Consider the following 14287-nt stretch of genomic DNA (forward strand, 5'->3'; position numbering starts at 1 on the left):
GTGTAGGTACAAATAGTTCTCTTTTTTAACCAATAGATGCATTGTTTAGCATAGGTGTGCAATAATTTAGCCATCCTTTTCATAGTTATTCAAGTATACCTATGTGTATGCCACCAGACTCCTGGTTGAGAAGATTTTAAATGTTCTGGTTTTTCTTTTCTTTTCTTTTTATTTGAGACAAGGTCTTGTTCTCGTCCAGGCTGGAGCGCAGTGGAGCAATCTCTGCTCACTGCAGCCTCTGCCTGTTGGGTTCAAGGGATTCTCATGCTTCAGTCTCCTGAGCAACTGGGATTACAGGTGTGTGCCACCACACCTGGCTAAGTTTTGTATTTTTTGGTAGAAAGGGAGTTTCAACATGTTGGCCAGGCTGGTCTCGAACTCCTGACCTCAAGTGATCTGCCTGCCTTAGCCTCCCAAAGTGCTGGCATTACCTGCGTAAGCCACCTCGCCCAGCTCTTGGTTGAGAATTTTTATAACATAAATTCCTAAACTGAGAATTGGTATGTCAAAAGATGTGGACATTTACATTTGAAAGCACTCTGCATAACTCAAAACTAAATATTTTATGTTGCCATAATTAGTTATAATTTTGACAATAAAGAATTTTTTCTTTTTTCCTTGCTTTGTCACCCAGGCTGGAGTGCAGTGGTGCGATCTTGGCCCACTGCAATCTCTGCCTCACTAGTTCAAGCGATTCTCCTGCCTCAGCCTTCCAAGTAGCTGGGACTACAGGTACCCACCACCATGCCCTGCTAAGTTTTTTTGTATTTTTAGTAGAGACCGGATTTCACCATAATGGCCAGGATGGTCTCGAACTCCTGACCTTATGATCCTCCCACCTCGGCCTCCCAAAGTGATGAGATTACAGGTGAGAGCCACTGCGACCAGCCGAGCTTCTTTTAATGAAATGTGCAGTGAGACCGTTTGATTAAGAACTGTCTCATCAAACATGGAGGACTATATAATTGTAGGAACATACTCTTCTATCATGGATGTGCGAACTCTGACAAATCTTTGCCCATTTCATTTGTGCCCCTTGTATGTAAAAATTAGGTTAAAAGATGTGTAAATATTAAGTTATTTTTATTTATTTTTTGAGATGGAGTCTCGCTCTGCCACCCAGGCTGGAGTGCAGTCATGCGATCTTGGCTCGCTACAACCCTGGCCTCTTGGGTTCAAGCAATTCTCTGCCTCAGCCTCATGAATACCTGAGATTACAGGCATCTGCCACCATGCCTGACTAATTTTTGTATTTTTAGTAGAGGCAGGGTTTCACCATCTTGGCCAGGCTGGTCTGGAACTCCTGACCTTGTGATCTACCCGCCTTGGCCTCCCAAAGTGCTGGGATTACAGGCGTGATCCACTGCACCTGGAAAAAAGATGTCTAGGACTCAGGCTTTCTCTTACTTAGCACCTTAAATTTTGCATTGTACCTCAGAAACTAACAGTAGTTTGTTGCAGTGGAAGAAGGTCCGCATTTTGAGCAGGAATTTGATTAAGAATTAGCTTCCAAAAGAAGGTACTACTTAGTTTCTGGTGCTAACAGGGCAGACAATGAGAGAATGTAGTTAAGAGAACCTGTGGTAATAGTGGTTAAAAAACAAGAAAAATACTGGTTGAAAAGTGACTGAGCACTCCCCAGTTGTCCTTTTTTTTTTTCCTCCAGCTTTGCAAAAAATGGAGAAGCTCTTGCTTTTTCTTTGGAGAGTTAAGTGCAGTTGAAATTTTTAGTTTCTATATTTCTTGTGTGCTAGTTTACCTATTTTTGCATTTTTTGAGTTTCAGAAATGAATTCATTCCTTATATAAATTTTTAGTTTAACAATCATAGATCAAGCACCTGTGCTCATAGTTGATTCTGTGCTAGGTTTCAGGGGCTAGAAAGAAGAGTAAGACCTTTGTCCTGAATAAAGTCATGGAGTACAGTGGCTTTCATTTTTTTCTGTCTAAATTCCTGGGTGACGTTCTTGTCAACAGCAATGGTGGCTCACTGTGGCAGTGATCCTAAAGGTGGGTTAAGATCTCTGCAAATAAAGAGAAGTTGTAAATACGCCATAGGGTATATGTGAGATACCACAGAAACATAGGAGGAGGAAGCATTATTAAGTTTAGCCTGGGTGTTATCAGTGAGGAATACATTCAGAGAGTGATGTGAAAATAGGCAGAGGCTAATAAGCATGTGTGCCAGGAGGGAAGAGGCAGAAGGGACAGCAGGAGCCACGTCAAGTAAGTGTGAAACATCCTGGGGTGTGTGTGGGAACTACAAGCTGTTTGAGATTAAAGAGGCTGGAGTGTGAGGCAGGGTGGTGATTGAGGCTGAGTGGAGAGGGCAGCTAGAGCAGCCTGGATGTATGATGGAGTGACTGTATTATTCTCATTCTTCATGTGTTTAACTTTAGGAGCTAAGTAGTTTAGTTGATGCCATTTAGCAAATGCTGGTTTGGGATTATCATGGAAGACTTGATACCTAGGTTAATTTTGGAATCTGCTCACCAGAGATCCCATTGAACTTTTTTTTGCCTCTTAAGTACTTCATAGGCATGGGACTGGCTATGCTTCCAAAACATTTCATGGAGTTCACAGCTGTTCTTAGGGTATCCTCTGTCAGGGTAATTAAGGCAAATTGTGATACAGGACTAAGAATCTTACAATAAGGTTGACTGAGTCCATGTTATTTTTTAAGATTGACTGTGGCAAGACAGTCATCAACGGTGCTGGTTAAAGCTCCTTGTATTATTTGAGTTTTGTTAAAGGCATCCCAAGTGATGTAACAAACCTTTGGAGAAAAATGTGATAGGCACTTCTGTGTGCACATACTACTGCCTAAAGTTGGGAACGGCAGTACAGCTGGTAGGGTGGGCCAGTGGCATCTTGATTGGAACTACACCGACCTTAGCAGGAACCTTTGCTTAGCCCTGTGGTCTTGTGCAAACTGATTAAACTCTGAGCATTTCTGTTTCTAAAATCTGTAAATGAGGGTAATAAAACCTATTGCAGACGGTTGTTGGGAATTAAATGATAATGTGTATAAAGGACTTGTTGGATTATCTGGTACTAAAGTGATACTGTCTCAGTAATAAGTTTGTATTTACCATGTGGCAATGGTAAATGAGGGATGGATGTGTGTATTCCTGCATGATTCTATGGTGTATGGTTTGTTTCATATATACAGAGTCATAGGAATATTTTACATTTCTTTGTAAAATATGGGTTATGTACTGTGAATAAATTAAGAATTGGTGCTTTATATCTAGGTGTATGGATCTTACAATCCCCAAAATGTGTTTAGTTATGAAATTATGTTAAACAAGGGAGATCATACTTAAATAATAGACTAGGAGTTGAATTCCTAATTTCAAGGAGGTAGACACAGTTCAAAAATGGACAAAGGCTAAGAAGTGGCAGTTTAGAAGGGGATAGCTAAAAGGTCAATCTATGTACAAAAAGATAACCAATCTAGACTGGGCACGGTGGTTCATGCCTATAATCCCAGTACTTGGGGAGGCCGAGGTAGGTGAATTGCTTGAGCTTAGGAGTTTGAGACCAGCCTGGTCAACATGACGAAACACTGTCTCTGCGAAAAATACAAAAAATTAGCCAGGCATGGTGGTGAGTGCTTGTAGTCCCAGCTAACTGGGGGGCTGAGGCGGGGGCATGGCTTGAGCCCAGGTTTGCACCACTGCACTCCAGACTGGGCGATGCCGTGAGATCCTGTTTCCAAAAAAAATAAACCCCATCTAACTAGTTATTAGGGAAGTTTCAACTATAATGACATCATTTTCTGCCTATGAAGTTGGGGAAAAATGAATAAGATTGGCAGTATCTGGTATTGGCAAGGTTGTGGAGGCATGGCCACTCACATAGCTAGAGAGCAAATTGGCAGAGACTTCTTAGCACACTATTGCAGTATCTATTAGAACTTAAAATGAGAATACCCTTCAACTAAGTGTCATGGAAAACAACCCAGTCTTCATGGCTTTGTGCAATATGTAAGCACAGTTTTAATCAGCAATCTTGTAAAAGAGCTCCATCCAAATCACCAAGTAGGAATTGATAAAAAAGAGTCTCTAGTAGGTGCGAGTCCCTAAAATTCTAAGATTGTACTATATTACACGTCACATTTTAACAGGTATCTTACAGATAATCTGAAACTCACACCATTATCTACTTTTGAAGCAGAAAAGATCCCTAGCTCTAATTTTACTGTGAGGGACATCTTTCAGTTGCCTATCTTTGAGTTGTAGAAGGGAAGTTTTTGTAAAGGAAGATAATACCAGGAGTCCCTTCTTTTTCCTTTTTGTTAAAAGTGCTTTAAGGCCAGGATGCTTGGCTCAGGCTTGTAGTTCTAACACTTTGGGAGACCATTTTAGGAAACACGGCAAAAACACATATTTATTTGTTTTTTGTTGTTGTTTGTTTTGTTTGATACGGAGTCTCACTCTGTTGCCAGGAGGGAGTGCAGTGGCATGATATTGGCTCACTGCAACCTCCGCCTGCTGGGTTCAAGTGATTCTCGTGCCTCAGCCTCCTGAGCAGCTGGGATTACAGGTGGGTGCCACCATACCCAGCTGATTTTTGTATTTTTAGTAGAGACGGGGTTTCACCATGTTGCCCAGGCTGGTCTTGAGCTCCTGACCTCAAGTGATCGGCCCGCCTTGGCCTCCCAAAGTGCTGGGATTACAGGCATGAGCCACCGTACCTGGTGAACCCATGTTTTGTTTTTTTTGGAGATGGAGTCTTGCACTGTTGCCAGGGCTGGAGTGCAGTGGTGTGATCATGGCTTACTGCAACCTCCGCCTCCTGGGTTCAAGGATTCTCTTGCCTCAGCCAGTAGCTGGGATTATAAATGTCAGTCATCACATTTGGCTAATTTTTTTGTATTTTTAGTAGAGATGGGGTTTCACTATGTTGGCCAGGCTGGTGTCAAACTCCTGACCTTGTGATCTGCCTGCCTTGGCCTCCCAAAGTGTTGGTATTATAGGTGTGAGCCACCGTGCCCAGCCCACAAGTGGTAGCTTTTTTTGGCGGGGGACGGGGTTAGAGTCTTACTGGTGAACACTGGAAAACCACCTGCTAGACAAATTCTAAAAGAGCTGTAACACCAAGTGGTAGCTTTTTAAAAGGCTAGTTGCAGTGTGGAATCTGAAATCATATCAGTGAATTTTTCTTGTACTTGTTACAAAAAAAGAATCCATTGATTCTCTTGTTCTTTGAAAGAATCTTGATCCACAAGAATTGGGAAGCTGTCAAAGCTCATTGGTAATAGAAGTTTCTGAAAATACTAGTTTTTACTGAAAAGTTCAAATTTAGTCACTTGGCAACAAATACTTCAGGAAAATAGTTTTACCTGAAGTGACAGACTCATTTTATTCCTTTTTTGAGAAAATAACTGCCCAGATACTCAAGCTTTTAAGTAACTACATTTTGCCTGTATGTAGTTAACTTCAGGTAGAGATGGTGCTTGACTGGTTGTCTTGCAACTCAAACAACTGCACAGTGCTTTTTGTCCAGACAGCCACTATAGGTAGCAGAAGTGCTTTACGCATACTTCCCTTTCTTTATACACATTGTAAAAGGATGTATACTCTAGGGTTGAGATTAGGACTTTTTAAAAAAGTTGGCATAATTCTTCACTGCAAGTGCCCGAGAAGAATACCGTGACTACTAGTACAGTTCAGTGCCACTGTGTTGCTTCATGCTAAGGACCAGAAGCTTTGCTCATCGTTGATTTTATTCTATCAGTGCAAACACAACACAGCAGAAAAGGCAAATAACATCTTGGTGTTATTAGGAAGATAGTCTTAACTTCTTGAGCCTCCTGAAAGTGTGTCAGGGATTCATTATACCATACTTTGAGAATGGCTGCTCCACTCTGATGTGTGGTTTAAAATTGGATCAGGTGGCTGGGTGTGATGGCTTGCGCCTGTAATCCCAGAACTTTGGGAGGCTGAGGTCGGTGGATCACTGGAGGCCAGGAGTTCGAGACCAGCCTGGCCGACATAGTGAAACTCCATCTCTACTAAAAGTACAAAAAATGAGCCGGATGTGGTTGTGTATGCCTGTGATCCCAACTACTCAGGATGCTGAGGCACAAGAATCTCTTGAGCCTGGGAGGTGGAGGTTACAGTGACCCAGTGCCACTGCACTCCAGCCAGGGTGACACAGTGAGATTCCCTACCCCCCCCCAAAAAAGGAAAAAAAATTGGATCAGGTATTCTTTGTGAATATGTATTTACATCATAGCAAAAGCAAGTGAGGATTTTATGCAATTCCATGGCATATATTAGCCTCAATAGGGAAGTCAGTTTGAAAAAAAAAAAGCTAATAAACAGGTATAGGAAGAAGAGAAGCAAATGAAAAAATATCAGAAATTCTAAACAAAAAGAAGAAAAATCTAGGTGTATGAAAGATAAAATATTGCTAGGTCTGATGTATCACACTTATAATCCCAGCTCTTTGGGAAACTGCAGCCTAGAGGATTGTTTGAGCCTAGGAGTTCAAGACCAGCCTGGGTAGCCAGGTGCAGTGGCTCATGTCTGTAATTCCAGCACTTTGGGAGTCCAAGGCAGGCAGATTACTTGAGGTCAAGAGTTTAAGACCAGCCTGGCCAACATGATGAAACCCCATCTCTACTAAAGACACAAAACAATTAGCTGGGTGTGGTGGTGTGTGCCTGTGAACCCAGCTACTCAGGAGATTGAGGCATGAGATCATTTGAACCCGGGAGGGGGATGCTGCACTGAGCCGAGATCAGGCCACTGCATTCTAGCCTGGGTGATAGAACAGAACTCCACCTCAAAACAAACAAACAAAAAAAAAGACCAGCCTGGGCAAAATAGTAAGATCCCATCTCTACAAAAAAATAAAACATTAGCCAAGTGTGATGGTGCATACCTGTAGTGCCAGCTACTTGGCAGGCTGAGGTGGGAGGATTGCTTGAGCCCGGTGAGCTGCAGTGAGCTGTGATTGTGCCACTACCCTCCACCTTGGGTGATAGAGTGAGATTCTGTCTCTAAATTGTATTTTTAAAAAGATAAAACATTTAGGACAAATAGTTAATGACTGCTGAAAACAACTACACATAAGCAAGATGAAATGAACTTGGACATTGGGGCATCTACGCTTAGGTTCCTCAAACCGAAGTGAACCTTACATGTTGACACCAGGTCATGCCTAAGGAAATGAACAGCATTTGTTTTCTTCTTTGATTCCTCAAACTTTAACAAAATCTAATTAGAATTTCGGGACCCCATCAACATTTCTTTTGACAGTTTACATTTTGAGGCTGGAACCTTGTGGTCACTTATTGTATTTTTAAGGATGACCAAATGGAGAGTCCAGCCTCTGACATATTTCAGACAGCTTTCCATGGCCTGGGTAAATGTTAAATGTAGAAAATAACTAGCTGACTTTTATCACCGGATAGGTTCTTGTCTTTTTTTATTTTTATTTTTGAGACAGAATCTTGCTCTGTCACTCAGGCTGGAGAGCAGTGCTATGACCATGGCTCACTGTAGTTTTGAACTCCTGGATTCAAGGGATCCTCCCACTGCAGCCTCCTGAGTAGCTGAGACTACAGGCACGTACCACTATACCTGGCTGATTTTTAAATTCTATTTGTAGAAACAGGATCTCACTGTTTTGCCCAGATTGGTCTCGAACCCTGAGCTTAGGTGGGTCTGCCTGCCAAATCCCAGCCTCCCCAAGTGCTGAGATTGCTGGCTTGAGTCCCTATCCCCAGCCTGTTTGCTCTTTTAATCTGGGACAGTTCCCTGGTCTTCATTTGTTTTTTGTTTTTGTTTTTCAAGAGAGTTTTGCTCTGTCACCTAGGCTGGAGTACAGTGGTACAGTCTTGGCTAATTGCAACCTCCACACCCAGTTTCAAGCAATTCCCACTCCTCAGCCTCCTGAGTAGCTGAGATTACAGGCACACACACTGTGGCTGGCTAATATTTTTGTATTGTTAGTAGAGATGGGATTTCACCATGTTGGCCAGGCTAGTCTTGAACTCCTGGCATCAAGTAATCTACCCGCTTTGGCCTCCCAGAGTGCTGGGATTACAGGCATGAGCCACCTGTAATCCTTCATTTGTTTTTTGTTTTTGTTTGAGACGGAGTCTTACTCTGCCACCCAGACTGGAATGTAGTAGTGCTATCTCAGCTCACTACAACCTCCGCCTCCCGGGTTCAAGCGATTCTCCTGCCTCAGCCTCCCGAGTAGCTGGGACTACTGGCACGCGCCACCACGTCCAGCTAATTTTTGTATTTTTAGTAGAGAGAGGGTTTCACCATGTGGCCAGGATGGTCTCGATCTCTTGACTTTGTGATTCACTCACCTCGGCCTCCTAAAGTGCTGAGATTATAGGCATGAGCCACTGCGTCCAGCCCTTTATTTGTTTTTAATGACTTTCCTGCTTTTGAGGAGGATAGGCTTGTGGAATGCCCCTCAGTGTGAGTTGGATTTGTCTGATATCTCTCATGGTTAATATCAGGTGAGACTGTGTGTGAGAGAGAGATGGAGTCTCGCTCTGTTGCCCAGGCTGGAGTGTGGGGGCCTGATCTCAGCTCACTGCAACCTCTGCCTCCCGGGTTCAAGCGATTCTTCTGTCTCAGCCTCCCAGCCTCCCAAGTAGCTGAGATTACAGGAGCCCGCCATCACGCCCAACTAATTTTTTGTATTTTTAGTAGCTATGAGGTTTCACCATGTTGGCCAGGCTGGTCTCGAACTCCTGACCTCAAGTGATCTGCCTGCCTCAGCCTCCCAGAGCACTATGATTACAGGCGCGAGTCACCAGGTGAGGCATTTTGGATGAAATTCCTCAGAAGTGATATTGCTTTCAGTGTATCTCATCTGGAGGCACGTGGTGTTTGTTGACTTTTGTTTCAGTAGTGATGGTAACTTTGATCAGTTGATTAAGGTAGTGACTGCCATGCTTCTTCAGGGTGAAGTTACTTTGGTTTTCCTTTGTAATAAGAACCTTGTGGGGAGATATTTTGAGACAGTGTAAAAATTCTGTCTCTCATAATACTTTGACTAATTTTAGCACCCATTGATGATTCATGTCAGCAACTGTTATTGCTACTATAGTGGCTGTCAAATGGTGGCTTTCTACTTCTGTTTATTTTTTCTACATTTATTATTCGTGTTTTATTGTTTTTGAGATGGAGTCTTGCTCCGTCGCACAGGCAGCAGTGCAGTGGTGCGATCTCAGCTCACTGCCACCTCTGCCTCCTGGGCTCAAGTGATTCTCCTGCTTCCTGAAGAGCTGGGATTACAGGTGCCTGCTGCCATGCCTGGCTAACTTTTTGTATTTTTATAGAGACGAGGTTTTGCCACGTTAGCCAGGGTGGTCTTGAACTCCTGACCTCAGGTAATCCACCCACCTCAGTCTCCCAAAGAGCTAGGATTTACAGGTGTGAGCCACTGTGCTGGGCATCTACACTTATTCTTATTTGGAATAAACTTTCTCCCCAGTTTACTTTGTTGATCTTAATATAGACTAATGGATTCTTATTGCATAGATGTAACATGTTACAGTCATTATTTTATTGCTCAGACTGTGGAAGTGAGGTTTTTAAAGTTTATTAACATGGTGGTGGTATTCTGAAGGCAGTGATTCAGCACAGATGGAAAGATTATTATGATCATCTAATGTCCAAAATATTAGATGAAGTCTTTGCTTGTGCTTCATTTACTTTTTCTTTTACTTTTAATTTGTTTTGTGCTTCATTTTAGATGAGCAGCTTTGTACTTATTACAGACTTATCTACCTAAATGTACTAAATCTAATACTTTTCTGGGGATATCTTAAAACTAGTGAAAATAAGATCATTATTCATATGCCTGATGCATTGTCTTAAATTCAGATACTGCCCTCTGTACTTAAACATAATTATCATATGTTGTATATGTCACTTATGGTAATTGTTAATCACCTGCAAGTTATTATTTTCTATACTAGTCTAACTTTAGCTCATGATCATGCATTTTTCCCCAGTCTATTGCATTTTGATGCACTGTCTTTAACAATAATATCGGTAAAGCATTGTTATACACTTCTTCAGTGTTCCTATTTATTCTTAGGTCTCTTGATGAATAATGTACATACCAAAACAAATCTAATGCAATCCTAAGGTATTTTCTTGAGTTATACAGTATATATACAAAACATCCACAGGAACTAAGTAAAAGTAGTTTTTTTCTAAATTAATTAAGAAGCTTGGAAGATTTTAGAAAAATAATGCACATGGCAAAATTTAAATGATAATTCATTTTTCTCCTTCCTCAAATGCAACCACTGTGCAGTTTATTATGTTCCTTTAGGAAACATTTATATGTATATGTGAGCATCTATGAATGTATGCTTTTTAGAAAAAATACGACGTAGCTCCACACTTTACTGTTCTGTTTTATTTATTGTTGTTTTTTAGAGACAGGGTCTCACTCTGTCTCCCAGGCTGGAATGTAGTGGTGTGGTCATAGCTCAGTGCAGCCTCTAAATCCTGGGCTGAAGTGATCCTTTCACCTCAACCTCCTGAGGAGCTGAGACCACACCTGGTTAATTGTTTTCTTTTTTAATTGTTTAGTAGAGATGGAAACTCTGTTGCTGAGACTGGTCTCCCAACTCCTGGCTTCAAATGATCCTCTTGCTTTGGCCTCTCAGATTGCTGGGATTACAGGCATGAGCCACTGAACCCAACTACCTCACTGTTTTAAAAAGCTATTTATTTATTTATTTTTTTCAGACAGAGTCTTGTTCTGTCACCCAGGCTGGAGTGCAGTGCAGTCTCACTCACCGCAACCTTTGCCTTCCAGATTCAAGCTATTTTCATGTCTCAGCCTCCCAAGTAGCTGGGATTACCAGCACCCACCACCATGCCGAGCTAATTTTTGTATTTTTTAGTAGAGACGGGGTTTCACCATGATGGCCAGGCTGATCTTGAACTCGTGGCCTCAAGTGATCCAGCCGCCTTGGCCTCCCAAAGTGGCTGGATTAGAGATGTGAGCCACTGTGCCTGGCCTAAGAAGCAATTTTAAAGGTTCTTTGGAAGATGGGATGGGGAATAATTGCAGTAATATGTAGTATGTTAAAATACTATTAAAGTAGTGGACTTGATTTAGGAGTAGAGTATATTCACCCATATGTGGACCAATAATACATTATAACCTATTTAAACATTTTGTCATTAATAGAATATTAGTAATATCTTAGATTTCATTATTAGTACTTATTAAAGACTATTCTGATTGTCAGGAAACTCCGGCATGTGGTTTACCCCCATCATCAATTAGGATGGAAAAAAGAAATGTGTTGTGCAATGTTTAACCAAAAATAAAAAAAGAATAAAACCCCAAACCTCTGAAAACCTCAGAGCAGTGTTTTTAAATAGCATATGCATGACACATTGTATTAACTGGAACTTGTTCAGTTCTCTAAATTTAATTCTAATGGTGTCCTTTTTTTAAACTTGTTTTAAATTTCTTCAGAAATTTTTTTTTTTTTTTTCCTCTCAAGACAGAGTTTCATTCTTGTTGCCCAGGCTGGAGTGCAATGGCATGATCTCAGCTCACTGCAAAGTCCACCTCCTGGGTTTAAGCAATTCTCCTGCCTCAGCCTCCCAAGTAGCTGGGATTATAGGCTTGCACCACCATGGCTGGCTAATTTTGTATTTTTAGTAGAGATGGGGTTTCACCTTGTTGGTCAAGCTGATCTAGAACTCCTGACCTCAAGTGATTCCCTACCTTGGCCTCGCAAAACACTATTATAGGCATGAGCCACTGCGCCTAGCCCAGAAAATCTTGTATATTTTATTTTTAATTTTGCTTATTATTATTATTATTATCGAGATGGAGTCTCACTCTGTAGCCCAGGCTGGAGTGCAGTGGCGGGATCTCGGCTTACTGCAATCTCTGCCTTCCGGGTTCAAGAGATTCTCCTGCCTTAGCCTCCCAAGTAGCTGGGATTACAGGTGTGTGCCACCACACCCAGCTAATTTTTGTATTTTAGCAGAGACGGGGTTTCACCGTGCAGTGGCGGGATCTCGGCTCACAGCAATCTCTGCCTTCCGGGTACAAGAGATTCTCCTGCCTTAGCCTCCCAAGTAGCTGGGATTACAGGTGTGTGCCACCACACCCAGCTAATTTTTGTATTTTAGCAGAGACGGGGTTTCACTGTGCAGTGGCGGGATCTCGGCTCACAGCAATCTCTGCCTTCCGGGTTCAAGAGATTCTCCTGCCTTAGCCTCCCAAGTAGCTGGGATTACAGGTGTGTGCCACCACACCCAGCTAATTTTTGTATTTTAGCAGAGACGGGGTTTCACTGTGTTCATCTTGATCTCTTAACCTTGTGATGTGCCTGCCTCGGCTTCCCAAAGTGCTGGGATTATAAGTGTGAGCCACCGTGCTCAGCCCAAGTTTTGTGTTTTTAGTAGAGATGGGGTTTCAAAATGTTGGCCAGGCTAGTCAACATGGTGAAACCCTGTCTGTACTAAAAAATACAAAAATTAGCCAGGCATGGTGGCACACACCTGTATTCCCAGCTACTCAGGAGGCTGAGGCAGGAGAATTGCTTGAACCCAGGAGGTAGAGGTTGCAGTGAGCTGAGATTCTGCCACTGCACTCCAGCCTGGATGACAGAGCAAAATTCTGTCTTAAAAAAAAAAAAAAAATTACTGTTTAAATATGTAGATCTGATTGATACATTTTACTTTTGGTTATGGACGATTGGTGTTTCAGTATTTAACTTTTTCAAAATAAGTTTTTAATTTAATGACAGTATAATTTAAATTATTAAAGTTTCACTAAACTGCTTCCAAATGGTTTGACTAAACCTAAAATTCTAGTTACCTGGTTTTATGGTACATTTTAATTTGGTTTACATACTGCCACCATAAATCTCTGAATTTATCAAAAGACTAGATGGACATTTTAGTAAAATAACATCTAAAACGAATATTTTTAACTTAAAATTGAAACTATAACTTCTTAAAATCTGGAGATTGGTCTCAGCAAAGTCTAATATGTTATTTCTTGTTATTTTAAAAATTAAGAAAACAGGCCAGGCTTGGTGGCTCAAGCCTGTAATCCCAGCCGTTTGGGAAGCCGAGGTGGGCAGATCGCCTGAGGTTGGGAGTTGGAGACCAACTTGACCAACATGGCGAAACCCTGTCTCTACTGAAATGCAAAAATTAGCCAGGCGTGGTAGTGGGCGCCTGTAATCCCAAGCTACTCAGAAAGCTGAGGCAGAATAATTGCTTGAACCTGGGAGGTGGTAGTTGCAGTGAGCCGAGATCAGGCTACTATACTCCAGCCTGGGTGATAGAGCAAGACTCTATTTAAAAAAAAAAAAAAGAAGAAGAAGAAAACACAAAAATGGAATGTTACTCTGTATTATTGACCTTGCATAAAACATAAGGTGCCATTAATCCATACGCAACTGATAATAGATCTGCTTTAAGGGATTACATTTTAACGTTCAAGTTGAAGTTTGCCGTTTCACTTCTGTTGCTTATTTGCAGTTTCATTTTCTTTCAATTTATATTTTGAGCCCTGACAATGACAACCATTATGCCCAGGTGCTAGGGAGTTAGAAAAAGCATTAACTTCGCCAGGCGAGGTGGCTCACACCTGTAATCCCAGCACTTTGGGAGGCTGAGGTGGGTGGATCACGAGTTCAGGAGTTCAAGACTCAGCCTGGCCAAGATGGTGAAACCCTGTCTCTACTAAAAATACAGAAATTAGCCGGGCATGGTGGTGGGTGTCTGTAATCCCAGCTACTTGGGAGACTGAGGCAGAGAATTGCTTGAATGCAGGAAGCGAAGATTTCAGTGAGCCGAGATTGAGCCACTGCACTCCAGCCTGAGAGAGAGCGAGACTCCATCTCAAAAAAAAAAAAAAAAAGCATTAACTTCAGTTTTAAAAGAGAAAAGTTAACGTTTTATAGTAATCTTATTCCATTTAAAAACAGATTTATGTGAATGATACAAGTATAATATTTTTAACTGTCATAATTGGCGTTAACTTTAAATGCTTAGCTGGACTGAGTTTTCACACTCTGATTAGGTACTTTGCAATTTCTGGAAGAGGTTGGAGCAGTTAAGGTTCTGTGAGAATTTTTCTTTTTTTTTCTGAATCTACAGAATTTTAATGTGTGTGTCTTTATTTTTTGTAGAGGTGTGGTCTCACCATATTGCCCAGGCTGGTCTTAAACTCCTGGCCTCAAGCGATCCTCCCACCTTAAGATGTGTATCTTGTTAGAAGTAAATCAGATCTGGTGGTTTTGATGCTAT

The 14287-nt window shown here is 41.7% G+C and overlaps 1 protein-coding gene and 1 pseudogene across 1 annotated transcript in view; one reads left to right on the plus strand and one right to left on the minus strand.

The window, feature by feature from the left end:
• Positions 1 to 14287, plus strand: part of IGF2BP3 (insulin like growth factor 2 mRNA binding protein 3) — a 157328-nt gene that overhangs the window by 13235 nt on the left and 129806 nt on the right. The gene's annotated exons all lie outside the window — the stretch shown is intronic.
• On the minus strand, positions 5047 to 5103 carry LOC135276580 (U7 small nuclear RNA; annotated as a pseudogene).

This window comes from Aotus nancymaae, unplaced genomic scaffold, assembly GCF_030222135.1.
Source record: "Aotus nancymaae isolate 86718 unplaced genomic scaffold, 86718_ANA_hifiasm-v0.15.2.pri h1tg000025l, whole genome shotgun sequence".
Taxonomy (NCBI): Eukaryota; Metazoa; Chordata; class Mammalia; order Primates; family Aotidae; genus Aotus; species Aotus nancymaae.